The 7,031-nt window shown below is 35.0% G+C and overlaps 1 protein-coding gene across 1 annotated transcript in view; it reads right to left on the bottom strand.

Annotated features, from left to right (window-relative positions):
- LOC143071176 (uncharacterized) overlaps positions 1–7,031 on the bottom strand; it is a 43,495-nt gene that overhangs the window by 2,727 nt on the left and 33,737 nt on the right. The gene's annotated exons all lie outside the window — the stretch shown is intronic.

Here is a 7,031-nt window from a genome sequence, read left to right as displayed (position 1 = left end):
TACAGTATTCTACATTACAGATAAATAAGAGAGAGATTTGTGGTAGGAGTCAATGAGACAGCAACACAACAACAAGACATCTCAGTATCATCATACAGTATTCTACATTACAGATAAATAAGAGAGAGATTTGTGGTAGGAGTCAATGAGACAGCAACACAACAACAAGACATCTCAAAGATCATCATACAGTATTCTACATTACAGATAAATAAGAGATTTGTGGTAGGAGTCAATGAGACAGCAACACAACAACAAGACATCTCAGTATCATCATACAGTATTCTACATTACAGATAAATAAGAGAGAGATTTGTGGTAGGAGTCAATGAGACAGCAACACAACAACAAGACATCTCAAAGATCATCATACAGTATTCTACATTACAGATAAATAAGAGAGAGATTTGTGGTAGGAGTCAATGAGACAGCAACACAACAACAAGACATCTCAGTATCATCATACAGTATTCTACATTACAGATAAATAAGAGAGAGATTTGTGGTAGGAGTCAATGAGACAGCAACACAACAACAAGACATCTCAATATCATCATACAGTATTCTACATTACAGATAAATAAGAGAGAGGTTTGTGGTAGGAGTCAATGAGACAGCAACACAACAACAAGACATCTCAGTATCATCATACAGTATTCTACATTACAGATAAATAAGAGAGAGATTTGTGGTAGGAGTCAATGAGACAGCAACATAACAACAAGACATCTCAATATCATCATACAGTATTCTACATTACAGATAAATAAGAGTGAGATTTGTGGTAGGAGTCAATGAGACAGCAACACAACAACAAGACATCTCAGTATCATCATACAGTATTCTACATTACAGATAAATAAGAGAGAGATTTGTGGTAGGAGTCAATGAGACAGCAACACAACAACAAGACATCTCAGTATCATCATACAGTATTCTACATTACAGATGAATAAGACGTAGATTTGTGGTAGGAGTCAATGAGACAGCAACACAACAACAAGACATCTCAAAGATCATCATACAGTATTCTACATTACAGATAATTAGAGAGAGATTTGTGGTAGGAGTCAATGAGACAGCAACACAACAACAAGACATCTCAGTATCATCATACAGTATTCTACATTACAGATAAATAAGAGAGAGATTTGTGGTAGGAGTCAATGAGACAGCAACACAACAACAAGACATCTCAATATCATCATACAGTATTCTACATTACAGATAAATAAGAGAGAGATTTGTGGTAGGAGTCAATGAGACAGCAACACAACAACAAGACATCTCAATATCATCATACAGTATTCTACATTACAGATAAATAAGAGAGAGATTTGTGGTAGGAGTCAATGAGACAGCAACACAACAACAAGACATCTCAGTATCATCATACAGTATTCTACATTACAGATGAATAAGACGTAGATTTGTGGTAGGAGTCAATGAGACAGCAACACAACAACAAGACATCTCAGTATCATCATACAGTATTCTACATTACAGATAAATAAGAGAGAGATTTGTGGTAGGAGTCAATGAGACAGCAACACAACAACAAGACATCTCAATATCATCATACAGTATTCTACATTACAGATGAATAAGAGAGAGATTTGTGGTAGGAGTCAATGAGACAGCAACACAACAACAAGACATCTCAGTATCATCATACAGTATTCTACATTACAGATAAATAAGAGAGAGATTTGTGGTAGGAGTCAATGAGACAGCAACACAACAACAAGACATCTCAGTATCATCATACAGTATTCTACATTACAGATAAATAAGAGAGAGATTTGTGGTAGGAGTCAATGAGACAGCAACACAACAACAAGACATCTCAAAGATCATCATACAGTATTCTACATTACAGATAAATAAGAGAGAGATTTGTGGTAGGAGTCAATGAGACAGCAACACAACAACAAGACATCTCAGTATCATCATACAGTATTCTACATTACAGATAAATAAGAGAGAGATTTGTGGTAGGAGTCAATGAGACAGCAACACAACAACAAGACATCTCAGTATCATCATACAGTATTCTACATTACAGATAAATAAGAGAGAGATTTGTGGTAGGAGTCAATGAGACAGCAACACAACAACAAGACATCTCAGTATCATCATACAGTATTCTACATTACAGATAAATAAGAGAGAGATTTGTGGTAGGAGTCAATGAGACAGCAACACAACAACAAGACATCTCAATATCATCATACAGTATTCTACATTACAGATAAATAAGAGGGAGATTTGTGGTAGGAGTCAATGAGACAGCAACACAACAACAAGACATCTCAATATCATCATACAGTATTCTACATTACAGATAAATAAGAGAGAGATTTGTGGTAGGAGTCAATGAGACAGCAACACAACAACAAGACATCTCAAAGATCATCATACAGTATTCTACATTACAGATAAATAAGAGAGAGATTTGTGGTAGGAGTCAATGAGACAGCAACACAACAACAAGACATCTCAAAGATCATCATACAGTATTCTACATTACAGATAAATAAGAGAGAGATTTGTGGTAGGAGTCAATGAGACAGCAACACAACAACAAGACATCTCAGTATCATCATACAGTATTCTACATTACAGATAAATAAGAGTGAGATTTGTGGTAGGAGTCAATGAGACAGCAACACAACAACAAGACATCTCAGTATCATCATACAGTATTCTACATTACAGATAAATAAGAGAGAGATTTGTGGTAGGAGTCAATGAGACAGCAACACAACAACAAGACATCTCAAAGATCATCATACAGTATTCTACATTACAGATAAATAAGAGAGAGATTTGTGGTAGGAGTCAATGAGACAGCAACACAACAACAAGACATCTCAGTATCATCATACAGTATTCTACATTACAGATAAATAAGAGGGAGATTTGTGGTAGGAGTCAATGAGACAGCAACACAACAACAAGACATCTCAGTATAATCATACAGTATTCTACATTACAGATAAATAAGAGAGAGATTTGTGGTAGGAGTCAATGAGACAGCAACACAACAACAAGACATCTCAATATCATCATACAGTATTCTACATTACAGATGAATAAGAGAGAGATTTGTGGTAGGAGTCAATGAGACAGCAACACAACAACAAGACATCTCAGTATCATCATACAGTATTCTACATTACAGATAAATAAGAGAGAGATTTGTGGTAGGAGTCAATGAGACAGCAACACAACAACAAGACATCTCAAAGATCATCATACAGTATTCTACATTACAGATAAATAAGAGAGAGATTTGTGGTAGGAGTCAATGAGACAGCAACACAACAACAAGACATCTCAGTATCATCATACAGTATTCTACATTACAGATAAATAAGAGAGAGATTTGTGGTAGGAGTCAATGAGACAGCAACACAACAACAAGACATCTCAATATCATCATACAGTATTCTACATTACAGATAAATAAGAGAGAGATTTGTGGTAGGAGTCAATGAGACAGCAACACAACAACAAGACATCTCAATATCATCATACAGTATTCTACATTACAGATAAATAAGAGAGAGATTTGTGGTAGGAGTCAATGAGACAGCAACACAACAACAAGACATCTCAGTATCATCATACAGTATTCTACATTACAGATAAATAAGAGAGAGATTTGTGGTAGGAGTCAATGAGACAGCAACACAACAACAAGACATCTCAATATCATCATACAGTATTCTACATTACAGATAAATAAGAGGGAGATTTGTGGTAGGAGTCAATGAGACAGCAACACAACAACAAGACATCTCAATATCATCATACAGTATTCTACATTACAGATGAATAAGAGAGAGATTTGTGGTAGGAGTCAATGAGACAGCAACACAACAACAAGACATCTCAGTATCATCATACAGTATTCTACATTACAGATAAATAAGAGAGAGATTTGTGGTAGGAGTCAATGAGACAACAACACAACAACAAGACATCTCAATATCATCATACAGTATTCTACATTACAGATAAATAAGAGAGAGATTTGTGGTAGGAGTCAATGAGACAGCAACACAACAACAAGACATCTCAATATCATAATACAGTATTCTACATTACAGATGAATAAGAGAGAGATTTGTGGTAGGAGTCAATGAGACAGCAACACAACAACAAGACATCTCAGTATCATCATACAGTATTCTACATTACAGATAAATAAGAGAGAGATTTGTGGTAGGAGTCAATGAGACAACAACACAACAACAAGACATCTCAGTATCATCATACAGTATTCTACATTACAGATAAATAAGAGAGAGATTTGTGGTAGGAGTCAATGAGACAGCAACACAACAACAAGACATCTCAAAGATCATCATACAGTATTCTACATTACAGATAAATAAGAGAGAGATTTGTGGTAGGAGTCAATGAGACAGCAACACAACAACAAGACATCTCAATATCATCATACAGTATTCTACATTACAAATAAATAAGAGAGAGATTTGTAGTAGGAGTCAATGAGACAGCAACACAACAACAAGACATCTCAATATCATCATACAGTATTCTACATTACAGATAAATAAGAGTGAGATTTGTGGTAGGAGTCAATGAGACAGCAACACAACAACAAGACATCTCAATATCATCATACAGTATTCTACATTACAGATAAATAAGAGAGAGATTTGTGGTAGGAGTCAATGAGACAGCAACACAACAACAAGACATCTCAATATCATCATACAGTATTCTACATTACAGATAAATAAGAGAGAGATTTGTGGTAGGAGTCAATGAGACAGCAACACAACAACAAGACATCTCAGTATCATCATACAGTATTCTACATTACAGATAAATAAGAGAGAGATTTGTGGTAGGAGTCAATGAGACAGCAACACAACAACAAGACATCTCAATATCATCATACAGTATTCTACATTACAGATAAATAAGAGGGAGATTTGTGGTAGGAGTCAATGAGACAGCAACACAACAACAAGACATCTCAGTATCATCATACAGTATTCTACATTACAGATAAATAAGAGAGAGATTTGTGGTAGGAGTCAATGAGACAGCAACACAACAACAAGACATCTCAATATCATCATACAGTATTCTACATTACAGATAAATAAGAGAGAGATTTGTGGTAGGAGTCAATGAGACAGCAACACAACAACAAGACATCTCAATATCATAATACAGTATTCTACATTACAGATGAATAAGAGAGAGATTTGTGGTAGGAGTCAATGAGACAGCAACATAACAACAAGACATCTCAGTATCATCATACAGTATTCTACATTACAGATAAATAAGAGTGAGATTTGTGGTAGGAGTCAATGAGACAGCAACACAACAACAAGACATCTCAATATCATCATACAGTATTCTACATTACAGATAAATAAGAGAGAGATTTGTGGTAGGAGTCAATGAGACAGCAACACAACAACAAGACATCTCAGTATCATCATACAGTATTCTACATTACAGATAAATAAGAGAGAGATTTGTGGTAGGAGTCAATGAGACAGCAACACAACAACAAGACATCTCAATATCATCATACAGTATTCTACATTACAGATAAATAAGAGGGAGATTTGTGGTAGGAGTCAATGAGACAGCAACACAACAACAAGACATCTCAATATCATCATACAGTATTCTACATTACAGATGAATAAGAGAGAGATTTGTGGTAGGAGTCAATGAGACAGCAACACAACAACAAGACATCTCAGTATCATCATACAGTATTCTACATTACAGATAAATAAGAGAGAGATTTGTGGTAGGAGTCAATGAGACAGCAACACAACAACAAGACATCTCAGTATCATCATACAGTATTCTACATTACAGATAAATAAGAGGGAGATTTGTGGTAGGAGTCAATGAGACAGCAACATAACAACAAGACATCTCAATATCATCATACAGTATTCTACATTACAGATAAATAAGAGAGAGATTTGTGGTAGGAGTCAATGAGACAGCAACACAACAACAAGACATCTCAGTATCATCATACAGTATTCTACATTACAGATAAATAAGAGAGAGATTTGTGGTAGGAGTCAATGAGACAACAACACAACAACAAGACATCTCAGTATCATCATACAGTATTCTACATTACAGATAAATAAGAGAGAGATTTGTGGTAGGAGTCAATGAGACAGCAACACAACAACAAGACATCTCAATATCATCATACAGTATTCTACATTACAGATAAATAAGAGGGAGATTTGTGGTAGGAGTCAATGAGACAGCAACACAACAACAAGACATCTCAGTATCATCATACAGTATTCTACATTACAGATAAATAAGAGAGAGATTTGTGGTAGGAGTCAATGAGACAGCAACACAACAACAAGACATCTCAATATCATCATACAGTATTCTACATTACAGATAAATAAGAGAGAGATTTGTGGTAGGAGTCAATGAGACAGCAACATAACAACAAGACATCTCAGTATCATCATACAGTATTCTACATTACAGATAAATAAGAGTGAGATTTGTGGTAGGAGTCAATGAGACAGCAACACAACAACAAGACATCTCAATATCATCATACAGTATTCTACATTACAGATAAATAAGAGGGAGATTTGTGGTAGGAGTCAATGAGACAGCAACACAACAACAAGACATCTCAGTATCATCATACAGTATTCTACATTACAGATAAATAAGAGAGAGATTTGTGGTAGGAGTCAATGAGACAGCAACACAACAACAAGACATCTCAATATCATCATACAGTATTCTACATTACAGATAAATAAGAGAGAGATTTGTGGTAGGAGTCAATGAGACAGCAACACAACAACAAGACATCTCAATATCATCATACAGTATTCTACATTACAGATAAATAAGAGAGAGATTTGTGGTAGGAGTCAATGAGACAGCAACACAACAACAAGACATCTCAATATCATCATACAGTATTCTACATTACAGATAAATAAGAGAGAGATTTGTGGTAGGAGTCA

Source organism: Mytilus galloprovincialis, chromosome 4 (assembly GCF_965363235.1).
Source record: "Mytilus galloprovincialis chromosome 4, xbMytGall1.hap1.1, whole genome shotgun sequence".
Classification (NCBI taxonomy): Eukaryota; Metazoa; Mollusca; class Bivalvia; order Mytilida; family Mytilidae; genus Mytilus; species Mytilus galloprovincialis.
The sequence above is the reverse complement of the archived record's forward strand: the minus strand, read 5'-3'. Positions and strand labels throughout refer to the sequence as shown.